Consider the following 14,989-nt stretch of genomic DNA (forward strand, 5'->3'; position numbering starts at 1 on the left):
CAGTTTCTAGTTTTTATGTGAATTAGATCATCTTTCCCAGGCTTTTGGGGAGCCTCCCTGGTGGGGAGGAGAAGGGACTGAGCTGACTCAGGATAAATTCTCTGCCCTGGATACCTGTGCCCTTCATCCACTGTCTTTGCAAGGTCACTGTGAGGCTGTTGATCTATACAAACTGTCTGAGGAGCACTGTTGGTGCTTTTGGATGGTTTTTCATTTTGGAAAGGGTGTGGACTGGGTATGGGATGATTTTTTTCCACTGTGAGTTGCATCTCTCAGGGGTGTCTAGATTTGTGCTTTTTTTTTTCCCTTTGTGTGAGCAGATCATGTTTGATGTATATAATGTATTCAGGAAGTTTAATGATAAAAAAGGCTGTTTGAAACGTAGGAGTTTCTGGGAAATATCTTTTAAGATTGAAAATTCTTCTAGCACAGGCTGTAAGTTTTCAAATGCTGTATTTTGGTGAAAAAGAATTGTCCATTGGCGGTATTTTCCAAGAATATTGCTCTAGTCAAGCTAAAAATCTTTTTAGGTAGCTAAGTGGTATCACAACTGTTCTCCTCAGAAGATATGCTGATATTTAAGGGTGTGTCTCATATTATTTATATTTTTTCTCTCTATTCTTTAGAATTAATTTATGATGACTGATTAGAACAACTGCTACTTTGATAGTGATAGTAATAACTATCAAAGTAATAACTCTTGTTCACAATACATGTGTTGAATTCTTTTTCATCTGGTTGGAAAGATTGTTGGAGGTAGAAATTAGTCCAGGAGAACTCTTGACTATTTTCTGCTGGATCTCGTCATTTAGAGGGGACAAGAATCCTAAAACAAGCTCAAGATTCCTCAGTCTCCTGAGGACTTTTTAGTGTCTTTAGAATGACAGTTTGGGTATAGACCACTGGTATACAGGAGGGATAGAGATATAACACTTTTTAAAAGTTTGTTGCAGTGAATAATCTGAGTTGCTTGTCAGCTTCATTGATGCATTTTTTCCATTTCATTATTTCTATATCCTTTCTTTTGTTTGTTATTTTAATTGCTATTTGATGGTTATGGACAGTATGAATTTTCCTCTCGGAAAGATAACAACTTTTTTCTCTTCTACAGCATTTTCTACTCTCTGGTCAGAAAACATCATTCAGACGGACTGGCTAATATATACAGTTAAGTAATCATTTGCAATTTGTATGCAGCTTTGAAATTTCCTCTGTTTAAAATCTGAAGAGCTTTTTTACCTGAAAGTCTATTTTCTTTTCCTGAAAGAGGTTCTTTTTCTGTAAATCTTGAGTGGGAATCTGCCTCTTAGGCAGCAGCAGAGATGAAGGTGAAGCTGGTAGTATGCTTTCTGTGTGATTACATATTAGCTGAAGTGCATAAACCAGTCTTTAGAGTGGGTTTGCAATTAGAGTCCTCTTCTTTCAATAAGATAAATGTCTTAATGATGAAAATAAAGGCTTGTGGGTTGTTTTCTCTACAGTAAGGTCAGGCTCTTTGTTGCTATGAGGGCATGATCACTACAACTGAAGTCCAGAGAACAGTGTAGGAGAATAAGGACCACAGGGGCCATAATTATGCATTTTGATAATTCTTTTACCTATGCAAAATTACCAAGTTTTATATTGTAATTGCAAGCATGCATCAGGACATCTGGTGGAACAGCAACCACTTGAAGAAAACCAAGAGGGACATCAACACTAATTTTCCTGGAGATAGCTGCAGATACTGCTGCTGATAGTGTTTTGCAGCAGAAAGAGGAAGTCTCACTCTGTTATTGGCAGTGGGGAAAAAATAGCAGTAAAAACAAGAGCAAATTAAAGGAAATTTACTGTAGCTACTAAACAGGTGGGAATGCAAGAGTATGACAAGGGTTTGCCTTCATGTGATCATGAGGTTGTTAATGTGCAGAGCAAGTTAAGGACAGGTATCCACGAGGAGAGAGAATTGCCTTGTTTTTAATGTGGTTTAGGCCACTTACAATAACTTCTGCTGCTTGTATGGTGTTTTATTTGCCTCCAAACCTTCCCAACAACCTGCAACAGAACCTCTTTGGGGGGCACTATAGATCCTTCTGCTTTATCATGGAGCTCAAAACTGGAAGATATGTTCCTTTCTCCTGGAATAACAGAGTAAGAGTTAGAAGGATTTTTTTATTAAAGGACTTATATTGTTTATAGCTTTACCCCTAATTACCTGCTTAAAATTATTTGTATGCATCATTAGGATATATGACTGGTCTGGTCCCACTCTTGTTAGTGAGGTTGTTGTAATCTTCCAATCCATTTGTGTTTTGGCACTCAGTTTGTAGCTCTATTTAGCTTGTCAAACCTTTTGACAGCAACTCTAAGCATTTGCCAAGCTGGCTATCTTTAATTTGGGGAAGGAAACGCTGATAGAGATTATTTTCTCTGCAAGTGTTAATGATTTTCTTGAGAAGGACAAGTTCCAGACAATGACTCATGCATGTCTTTGGGAAGCAGTCTATACATTCAATTAACCAATGGGAGTTACTACTTCTTCAGGAATAGGATGAACTCTAATGCTGCAAAACAGTGTTTATTTTTCTTTGACTTGAATGAGCAGTAATCTTAATTTTCTGTGATAATACACATTTTACCATAGTATGGCCAATTAAATGTGCCATCTCGCTATAGATAAATTTCTTTTATGTTAAGAGCCTTGATGTAGCTGATGTAAACTGGTTTTTGTTCAATGGAGTTTATTTATACTGGTTCCAGATCTGGCCAATTATATTCTGCTTATGTCAGTAAGAGGAAAATAACAAGGACTAAATTTGTAACTTTGTGTCTCATTAAGTAAAGCAGCAAACATAAAAAAGTTCATTAAACAATAATTCTATTTAAGTAAGCAATTTGTCTCTGGTTGAAGATATAGATAGAATGCACACATAATTGACAAGAAAGGAAAAGAAATTACAAAGAGGGAAAGTTCAGCATAACCTCAAGAATGCTGGAAGTCATTCAAACTCACAGTTAGGACTTATAGGGGAATGCCTTAATTTTTACCTCACTTGAGGAAATAGAGTGCACTGAGACAACTAAGCTGAAGGAAAAGCCTCATGTTAACAAATAGATCTTCAAATAATGACATAAAACAACATCTATAAATTTTTTGTGATTTGATTACCCTTGTCACTCATAGTATGTCCATATTGATAGATTGTTTGATATCTTATAAAAGTAATGTGGGCTGGAATGTGCCTTTTTTAATCACAGATGATGAGAAAGTCATGTGGTACTGGAGATTTACCAACATATACTTATGATCACTTGAGGTGTTTGAGATGATAAATCTAAATGTTTTTTGTGAATAAGACTAGGATTGATTAAGGGTTGAAATTTGTGTATGTTATCAGATTTTATTGGGTTGTTGCCTTGATATAGGCAAATATGTAAACAATATTTTTTTCCTTGTAGAAATATACAGTACTATCTGGTTTTTGGACTGAGTTCCAAAGAGATCATTGTATTGATCCTCTCTGCCTAATGTCTGTAATAAAAAAAAAAAAAAAAAAAAAAAAAAAAAAAAGTAGTTATTGGGAAACACAAATTAGCTAACTTTTAAAATTATAACCTGTCTATTTTGTGGCTAGTGTTCTTCCTTGTAGATGTAAATTATAACTACTTATCATGTTTGCGCACATGACATTTTAGTTTATGCGCAACAGTATTTCTTCAGTACACTGCTCCCTGTGCTGCCAGAGCTGGAATTTTGGGTAGACAGGGCTGCTCTAAATCAGCCTGAATTAGTCTAAACATTGCCTTTTGTCTACTTGATTATATATGCAAGAAACAACATAGTAGAGAATTAAATACATTTTCTAAGTTATTTAAAAGACTGAGGTTTGACTTAATAAAGTGACCAAGACCATTTTCTCTATGGCACAGATGTGCCTATATCTTGTATCTGCCAATATCCTCTATCTGTTTGCTAATCATAAAGTTAATTTATATTTCAGTGGCTAGTCTTTTTATCTGAATAGATACAGACTGTCCAAGTCAGTGTCCTTCAGAGTTTGATCCCAAATCCTCTCTACCTGCCATCACTCTAAGTCTAAATGGTGAGTTTATTACTATTATTCATTCCTGGACCTGCTTTTTCTCACTAGTATGTGATCTTTTCTTGCCTTTTTGTTCTTCCTTATTTCTTAATTAAATGGATCCTTTTTACTACTGCAGATGAAACGATCCAATAATATCTCTCTGTAGTGAACACAATAATGAGCAAATGATACTTTTAAGATAGGTAGCTTTGCTTTTGAGCTTCTATTCAAACTAAGTGGAGTATTAAATTAGACAATGATTGAATTTTGGGGAAAGCATTGTACCAGCTAAATTTTCAAGTGGCTTTTAATAAAGTGTTTCTCATAGAACTTTTGAAGTGCTGTCTAATATTTTCTGAATGACCATAGACACATTAAATGTCATTTTAGGCTGTTTATACTGGTGAACTTCTCAATATTGCTTTTCAGATAGAATGTGTACCCTTGATTTGAGTTCACTTTGTAGACCTTGCGCCATAATATCTTCTGGATTACAGATCAAAAGGCACTGACCCGTGCATAAGATTGCAATTTGGAGAAACCCGATTTCTTATTTGTCTTTGTTTTTGACATTTTTCCTGTCGCCTTGTTTAAAGATAGATGTGCATTTTTCTATAAATATGGCTTGAAATCTTTTTCTTAGGAGTGTGGATTCTTAATTTTTTATTTAGTTTTTACTAGTGTCCTAATGGTTCCTGAAATAAATTCAGGTGGTTTGCTGATTAAAGGCTTTCATACCTTAGAGAAAAGGGAAGTTGTCTGAGGTTGCAAGTTGTGTGCTACAACTTTGAATGGAAACAGTTTGTGGGGGTGATTTGATTTGGTGGGTTTTTTTTGGGTAGGTTGGTTTGTTTATTTGTTTCCTAAGCAGCTATGGAAAAATTTCAAAGCAGGAATTTAGAGTTGGGGATTTTTTCCATTTTCAGATGGGAAGACTGAGGCTTGAGGAAGATTGGTGACTGGCCCAGTGCCACCATTCATGTCAGCCACTGGTAGCAGCACTGACAGAGGTCTTGTACTCAAGACAAGGTGTTTGCTTGGCTAAAATGCCTTTGAGCTGAAAGGTGTCTGCAGCTTGAATGAGAGTTGACTCCTCTCATTTTTTGTTCAGAGAAATTATTAATGATCTTATTCAGCCTGCTGTCTTGCTAATATCAAGGATCAATAAAACTATGTAGTCTTATACACTCATCATCTTTTTTGAGAAAGACACTATGTTTGATAAAAGCAAGAAGGTTTACAGACAGATGGAGTATGTCAGTTTTGGGATGGGGGATAGGGTGCAATACAGATGGAGGTAGAAAAAACAAAGGGTAAATAAGGGATTGCTAAAAGGGATTGCTGCTACAGCAGCAGGATAGGATGAAAGCAGGTGCAAGTATGTAAGTCCATCTGGAGTCAAATCTCTGGTACTGTTTACTATAAACTGTTAATATAGCTGTAAATATTATTGATAAACCAAAGTGGCACTCTGGTAATTGGGATCCTGAAAATTTAAAGAGGTTAATGTCTAGAATATGAAAGTTAGAAGTGTCCTTCTAAATTAAAAATAAAATAGTGTCATATTTTATATCTTATACATATCTTGTTCATTAAAGAACAAGACACATTATTTTTACTCCCACATTCAAGTACCAGTGGATGGAAAAGATCAGCAGTAAGAAGCAAAAGCTTGAGGGAAAAAATGACCAATGTCACCTTTCAAGCCACAAAAGCTGCAGCAATTGAATTTTTATGTTGCTTCCCAGCTCCCCACAATGACTTACAGTTAACATTTGCAGCAGTGGCTGCTGAGAACTAAAGGCTTACTCAGCAGAAGTAACCTAAGGTGAACACACGGTGCTCGCTCGTATGGGGTCAGCGTGAGATGAAAATGCTTCACATCCCACCATCATCAATATTGCAGATAGGGAGGGCAACCACATGATAACAGGGCTGGCTGTGACCTTGGTGGAAGTGACAAACACCCCACATTACAGCAGTTCACAGTGGCAATAAGTAATAGGGCTCGCAGAGGTGGCCATCAAATATAAGTAATTAACTGGAGCAATGCAGAGAGAATGCATGAGCTTGGGAAATGGTCCAAGGGAGAAGTATAAAAAATATCCAGACAAACCAGAGGAAAAAGACAGTTTTGTTTTAAGACAAGAGACTTATGAAGGTTGCTGATAGCGTCCTGGACTGGCTGGGAAGTGGAGATAAGTTGGATGAATGCTATATAAAAAAATACCTTGCATGCTTTGGATAGCATCACATTGGCAGAATTGGTATTTTCTTTCCTGCTCACAAATGAAGCATATAGCAAACGAATGCATATCTCATGGGAGGGGGGAAGGAAGAGCATGTCCAGACTCAGGCTTAAGATATAAATACATCCAGGGCCATCCTGGACTTAGAGTAAAAAATGATTGCTTTCTTTTTAAATACTTTTTTTTTTTTGTCTTATTCCTACATATGTGAAGGGAAAGAGATGAGACTTGAAAACATCTCCAGCATGTAATTGAAGTAGTGGTGCCTTCTTGAGTCAGCAGCTGAGGGGTGTGGTGTGGAAAAATGAAATTTAAAGAAATTATTGCAGTGCAGATGTGCATCAGAACTACAGGTCACACAGAAAGAATTAGTCCTGCAGAGGCATTTCCACCAACAAAGTGCGTCTTGCAGATTTTTCAAGCATGTCCACTGTTATTAAAAGTATAAATTCAGAATAAAGCCATTTCTGCTAGCTTTGTCTCTAAGCATCTATCACTTTCTGAAGCTTTGGAATCTTCTGTGATGGAAGATTCAACCTTAAAACTGCTTCAGTCTCTTGCTACAAGTAGAGAGTGTTATCTTACAGATATCAAAATCTTTAATTTTTTTTGCAGCAGATCAAACTTTATTATCTCTCTTCATATTCTGCTCTCCACCTTTTCTAAAAACTGGGTGTTGCTAAGTAGACAAAGAACATTTGAGTTTTCCTGCAGTAAGGAAGAGCCACACACTATATACCTCTAATATCCAAGACTTTATACCTTCATTTTGTGTAACCTCTGGAGAACACTTGAGTTGAAAAATTGAAGAAAAATATAGCATATCTCTTTTTCCCCTTCTTTGTGCTTTATAGATATGTTTGCAAAATGGAGCATTTGGGTAATCAAGGTCTGGGGCAAATGATAAGAAAGTTCTAAGTAGATCATTCATTTGCAAATCTTTTTCTTTTTTTCTTCTATTTGAACAATCTCATTTTCATAGTGGGCAGCAAGCACTTTTGTGTGCAGAGAGAAATCTTATTGAACTCTTGCTCTGCTTTTCTAGGAATTCCATAACTGGACAAGGAAGCAGGCAATATTCCCCCCCTTCATGTTTTCCCCTTTCAATTTAATAAGCTGGGGCAGTCTTAAACAGGTGCCATGGAAAAGAAACAACAATTGTTTAAGATTGTTCTGTGGCTCATATCAAAGGTGCTTCTGAAACTACATGACAAGCAGAGAGATTTGAGCAAGAGACAGAAATAGAACTTCTTCAGAGGCTGTGATTGCAGAGAGGTGACCCAGAGAACCCTTGGTCAGTTCATAATCATAAAGAACTGGTTTCCTTAACTGGAAGGCCTTTTCTTTTATACCAGATTTTTTTCTTTTAATCTGACATGTGGGTTTGAAGGTGTTCCACTTTGGCAAACTGGCCAGAATTCCTTAAGTGCTGAGTACTCAATGTGCAAGTTCTCTTTAAAAATAGCTGTTTTCTCTGAAGATAAACCATTTGAGTCCCCTTGAAAGTCAAGCCCAGACCCTTACAAAAAGTAAGGACAATTTTATCTTACATGTAATAGCAGCACAATGACTTCAAATACTACAAAAAAGTAGAGCTTGATGTCTTCAGCCTGGTGTATTCCAGTGTTTCTTAAAGAAATAAAGAACAACAGTAGGGAGGTTGCCTATGAATAGGTCTGACAACAATTGAGAAGTGGAAATAATTATGATTGCCCTGGAAATTTTCAGTTTTGTTTTTTCTGTATGTTAGAAGACTATGGGTTAAAAAAATGAATTTGCATTGTTGAATAACTTTGAGTACTGATTGTTTGAAGATGCTTTATCAAGAGGTCAGATGCTTTTTGTGGTACCTAAATCCTGCAGTGAACAACAGATATCAAAATTGCTAGAGGATTTAAAAACACAATTTCAAAGGACTCTAGAAAATTAGATGTTTATAGGCACTTCTATGCTTTTGAAAAACTGCTCCTGAATACTACTGTTAAGAGATGTATAGAACACGTAAATAAATAAATTTTATGCAGTGTACCACATGCAATTTTAAGGTAAAGCCCATGAACAATTCTAGAGTGCTATCAAATCATTATTGATCTACATATTTCTTTTGATTGAGTGTTCTTCAGTGGCTACCAACTCTTGTTCTCATGCTTTTTTCAGGCATGTACCATACTTGATAATAATAAGTAAGCTTCTCTTTCCTTGAAAACACTCCTGGCTGGAAATCCCATTGAAAGCAATGTAGTTGACCTTGTTCACATCATCTATGGAATCATTCCTCTGCTTATGTTTAGAAACTGTCTGGTCATGTTGAATGCTATTCTGGTAAAAAGCTGTGGGAAACTTTGGAATTGTCATGGAAACCTTTAAAGTGAGAGCTGGTAAGTTTGCTCCAAGCACACGGATTTCACTGGTCGCCTTTAATTCCTGAATTCCTGACTCTCTTTTCATTTCATCTGATTCCCTAAAATGTAAGTTTCCTTAAGTGATTAGACTTTTGTGGATGGGTACATATGATTCTTTCCAAGACAAGCACCTTTTCAGAGAGATAAGACACTGTTTTGGGATGAAACCACCCAGAACAGTTGCTAGAACATATTGCCACCCACAGCTGATGGCCAGTTGGCAGTGGCTCCTTGCTAGCTGCAGATAATTGCCAGAACTAAATGTGGTTTTGTCCTCCCTGCCTTCCAATTTTGTTCTCTCAATTTTAATATTCCCTTTGTTTCTAGTTTTTCAGAATCATCTATCCTGTGACCCCTTGTAAGGCAGTTATACAGAAACTCTACCTTTTTCTTTAATATATAATAATACTGGAGCCAAACAAGTATTCCTCGACTAGATTTGAAGATAAAAAAAATCAGTATTTTACACCCAGTTTTGCACTTCTTTTATATTCAATTCACAGTATGTTTTGTGATGAAGCTTCTACGGAAATGTTTATCACTATTTCCCTAACTAATATTCTGCTTATTTTAATGATAATTTTAGAATATATTATCTACCTCTTGACAATTCTTGGGGGCATAATATATATTCAACTTACAGAACTCGTGATATCTTTCAAGATGCTGAACATTGCTACTAGCATTAGCTAGAGCAAGAAGTACAAAACATTTTAAAAAACAATTCAAACCAGATTTATTTTTTTTTCCCTATGATCAAAAAAGCAGGAGCTTGGTTATTGGTAAAAACTACAGTTTTACAATTTTTGAAGGAAAGTAAGAGTTAATACAGACTGACATTGGGTAACTTTGCATGTTTTTGGGGTTTGTTCCAAGTATTTTAATGAAAAAAAGCCTAAATAGCATTGCTGTACTAAATAGAAGTTCTTCATAATGCACAAAAGTGCAGTGGCACTTCTTATGCATGTTATTTTTTGTATTAAAAATAAAATTATGAAATGCATTATGCATATTATTTTGGCAAATTTTTTTTTGTTTGGTTTTGCAATGCACTATCTGAAGAAAATTTAAGTGGAAGTTTTCCATGTATTAGATGATATTTCACCTGATAATATTTTTATCAATCTAACCTATTAATACTTTTCTTTAAAATCTGGTGCCTAATTATGGTAAGTCTTTTCATAAATGTTTGTATACAGCAGGAGTAAAAAAAACCTTAAGCAGAGCTTCTCTAGAAAACTGCTGCCATCCATTTTGCTTCATATGGAGTTATGTACAGGTACTCGATCTATTTGCTTGATTTTTTTTTTTTTTTTCTTGGCTGCACTTTCTTTCTTATGCACTCTTAAATATATAGTTTAAAATAATTGAAAATGAGAACAGTTTCTATGAAAAAACTCCCTGTATTTTCTATTAAAAAAATCTCACTGTGCTTTCTTGTATTATAGAGCTCTTAAAAAGGGACATTTTTGATAGATATTATGGGGAGTTAACAAATACTGCAGTGTCTGAACCTTGTCTTTGATACGTGTTTGTTGTAACCTTTTAAATCAGTGGAAACATCTTTTTTCAGATAAATACATTGAAATTTATTACAGAAAGCTGAACAGAAAATGGCAGAACTGTCTCATGCAATCTAGCTGTAGCACAACTGTACTCTAAAAAAAAATGTTTTAAATTTCATATTAACTCCACAGAAATAATCATAAAATCAATGCCGTGTTATTTCTGTGGCTGGTCACTGTAAATTGTTTCTGAAACCCTTTAAACTGTTTTTTGCTAAGTGCTCAGAGTGTTCAAATCCCTTTCTGTGTGGTATAATTATTTATATCCTCCAAACGTTATCTAGATTGGAAGTACAGATATCAAGCATGGTATGGTTCTTTGAGTAACACTCACTGTGAAAATGTAAATCTGGAAAATAGTTTTATGATAGATTAATTTTTTACAAAAGTTTTTTTTTACTTGCAGGTTATTAAGTCTGAGACACATTAAAGATGCAAGTTTTAAACTGTCATTCTACAGGATTTTATCTATGGCTCTCTAGATGAGATTTGAGAAGTTGTACATATAAAAAGAGAAGCTACAAGGCTGTTAGACTGTTTGGGCCCCTGAAGTGAAAATAAAAGTGGTGGAAAGGGGAATACTGAATCTGAAACTTACATGCAGCAGGGCAATGGAATTTCTTTTGAAGGGAATCAGGGAGGTAATGATCCTAAAAAACCTCCTCTGTGCATGAATGAGGAGGTATCAAAAAGTAGTAATGATGAGTGAGGAGAAAGAGGAGACGAAGCAAGGTTATTAAGAAACTAATCATAAATTAGCAGTGAAGATTTATAACAATGTGCCACAACAAGAGAGAGGAGATAACTCAAAGTATGATGGTGAAGGAGGCAAGAAAGAAAAGGTCAAGGTTTCCTGCTCTCCCACACTACATCTCCCATAAGCCTTGCTCTCTTTTCTGTCCCTTGCAGGTTTGTTGGCAAGTGCAGCCTTTATTTGTCCTGGTCTGGAGGCTCCTGACAGAGATCCTTTCTGTCCCCATCCTTCCTTGCCCTATGTTTGCAGAGAGCTGGCACTGTAAGGCATAATATATACCTAACTGGCAAAAATTCCTGTTTTTTGGATTGGCTCTTCCTGGATTTTGGATTCTTAGTCTCTTATTATAAGAGATAATTTAATTATAAGATAATCAACTTCTAAGAGATACTATGAAACCAAATATGTGTTCTTGAGTGGTGGCCATGGAGCAATGACATGGGAGATGGCACACAGAGGGGGAGAGTATCAAACTTGGTATAGTCAGCCCCTCCACAGTTTGAAAGTGGCAAATAAGAGCAAATCAGGGATCAAATCAAAGTGGTGGTGTAAACACAGATAGGAGCATTCCACATTTCCTCTCTAGTCCAGCATAATGTCTAGCTGCAAATATTTACCTGTGTTTTCCTACAGGCTTGTGAATTTTTGGTGCTCACTGGTGAGGTTATGGAGCAGGTGTCTTCTCAGAAAGATGTAAATAATGATAAACGTTTGAAATCTGAATAAAAGAAAGTGTAAAGCATTCACTTCAAAGACTTCACACTGTATTATTGAAATTAATGCTAAGCTTTATTCAGTTCTCACTCTTTATATTTGACTTGTGTTGAGTAGTGATGATTACACGACACTGATGCATGAACTAATATTCTAATAGGTTTTTAATTGAACTGAGGAAAATACTTGTGGGGTCAAAGTTCTTAATGAATGAGCAGATTAAATGTCCCATGAAAGGTACCATATGGTTTTTTAAAATCTGAAAATTAGTTGCAAAGTCACAGTTAATTTAATTATATGGCCTCTCTGTCTTGTGATAATAAAGTAGACTGAAAATAATAATAGAGAATGAAACCTTTGCTATTGTGAGACCTTTTAACAAAGAAATGTTTGGATAACTGCTTTTAAATTACTCTACTCATATTTATGAGTATATTATTTTAAAGATAATGCATTTAGGTCATAACACAATAGTGATTGGTGGTGTGTCATATTCTCTGCTCTACCTCATTGCTGTGCCACTATCACTCCTTATGCATGCACATTTTGCTCCCAGTAAAGCAAAGATACTCTTGTAAACAGATGGGAAGCAAATATTTTGGACCACTTACAGAGTTTCTTAGTTTTAAGTACTCTGACCAACCTTTTTGACCAGTATACACTGACTTTTACAGAACATCCTTGTAAGAAAACCTCTCCTTTCAATACACCTGCAGCTGTCATTAAAATGGTTTGAAAAAAACTTATATATATACTAAAACTCAGAATTTTACACAGTCTTTCTTGAACAACAATGCATTCTGGTAGTCCTTCTTAATCTCTACTAGATTTATGCTCATACTTGTTGAAATTTTCAGATGTCTCTTCTTCTTTCCAATGCAGTGGTATTTACCAGATGTGATCACTACCAATATTTTTTTTTTAATATAAATTCATGACCTGCACTGGTTTTCTTCTTCCCAGTCTTTGATTCATAAATTTGAATGCCTATGAAAATCATGCACCAAAGTTTATCTTGTGGTTAGAAGACAAGATAGAACTTATGTAAGGAATTGAACGATATTATTCACAGAGACAGTTCTCTACACCAGTGAATATTCTGCTTTTAGTGAAGCAGAGAAATCAGGAGTCTATTTAGCAGCAAAGTCAGCCACTGGTAAGAAAAAGGCTGGTTCTGATTGCAGTTTTTCAGATGTAGTGTAAAAAAATTCTTTTAAATGTAGTTTTCTTTTAATTCTGGTCAAGTAATTTTCTTGAAGATGCACACTCAAGACAATAAGACATGAAATCAACTTTCATCTTCTTCTGAAATTGGATAATTTATTTAGGGTGTCTGGAGAAAAGTAGCCTCAAGAAGTCTTATTAATAATTGTTAAAGAAGTAAATATGCAATAATAGAAAGTGAATTGATTAAACTTATTTAATGAGTAATCTTAAACTTATCTAATCTTAAACTTATTTAATGAGTATTTAAAAAAAATCATAATGATGGAAAAATGTAAAGTAAAATTTCACTGATCAGGAAGAGGTAAGTTATTTTCTTTACTAACAGCTTGATGAAGTGTGTATCTTTTCAAATAGATTGATCAGAATCTTTAGATATCCATTCTGACTTATACCAAAATGAAACAATAGGAAAAGGTTAGAAGTTGTCATGCTGCAACACTTCTTGAATACAAATAAACTCTGGTTTGAAATAGTGAATACCCAGAGGAAACTGGAATAGATAACCTGAGTCATTGTTAAAAGAGATTTAATTATTTTCTTTTCCTTATCTTCTCTATCTTCAGGGGCAGAGGTGTTTCTACAGACCTGTGATATTGTCTTGTACTTTACAATTTCCTCTTCAAACCTATTGGCCTTTGTTTTTAAAATGAGCAGGTTTGAATACTTTCATTCACTAGTGTTCATGGTAAGGTAATGTAGGGAATCTTATTGATTATATTTGTGGTGAAATATTTCCTACTTCTTGTCATCTTATTAAATTATGCAGGACTTTGACATAAAGGGAACTACACATGCAAACAATTTTTTGCTGATCTAAGTGACTGTGCTACTGAGTATTAAAAGTGTATTTTATGGGAGATAAAGGAATTCGAGTGCTCCTCTGTGCAAAATAGTTTTGTTAGATAGGAAACACTTCTTTTGTTGCCTCCAAAAATTTCACGCTGAAGACAAGACTTGCAGACAGATTGATTAGCATAGGAAAACAGTTTTGTTTTTTTTTTTAATATGCCCTAGGATATAAATCATTCTCAACTACCATTTGCCTGAATCTCAATTCCTTGAAACCTATACCAGAAAAAACATTAATACTGAGCACATGAAAAGATGAGCTTAAAAATTTCAAAGCCATTTTCCATGGAGCTGTTTGTATAGAAACCTATGGGAAATACTTTAAAAAGCAATAGCTTAAAAATGAGAATTCTGACATGATTTATTGTCTGCAGAGTTAGGGAGAAAGGAGCAGTAGTAGGCTTGTGTCTAGTGCCCTGAAGCAGAGGTGTATCCAGCCCAGTTATGCCATGAAAGTGGAAGGCCCAGGTCTCCTTTGGCCTGTAAAGGCAGGAGAATATAAAAATCTGACCTCATTCCTGAGCTGACTTTGACTTTAATGTTGTGTTGGGGAACTGGGCTTCAAGACTGCAGTGCTTGGTCTCACTCAGAGTGTCCAGTACTTCTGGTGTACATTTGCTCTGTAAACACCTTTAACTTCTAAGTTGTTTTTCTTTTTAAACTATAAGACTGGAATAAAAATAATCTTTAGGCAGTGGCTGTTCAATTCTGCCCACCGTATAATATCGTGAGTAAAAACTGTGACCATTCTTACATTAAATGCAATTTTTTTGGTTTGATGTATTCCATTTGCAGTGAAAGCTAGAAAGCTGAAAGTAGATTTAAATTGACCAAAAATAGACAATTGAGGTTTTTACCTGTGAACTGCTGTTTTGTTTCTGGGTTTTTTTTGGTTTTTTTTTTGGTTTGTTTTTTTTTTTTTTTTTGTAATAACTGATATCTGAAAGAACTGTGTGCATATGTTTCTACCCCTGACATGCAATAAGAATGGAAGAATATTTAAATCCAGATTAGAAGCAGGTAACATGTGTGGAAGACATGAAAGAGTGAAAGAGAAGAGGAAAAAATTATTTTTATATTGACGTACCCTGTATCAATTATATCAAGGTGATATTGATATTATGTTACTATAAGAAACAAGGGTTAGGGCTACTTTATTTATTTC

This window comes from Vidua macroura, chromosome 2 (assembly GCF_024509145.1).
Source record: "Vidua macroura isolate BioBank_ID:100142 chromosome 2, ASM2450914v1, whole genome shotgun sequence".
NCBI lineage: Eukaryota > Metazoa > Chordata > Aves > Passeriformes > Viduidae > Vidua > Vidua macroura.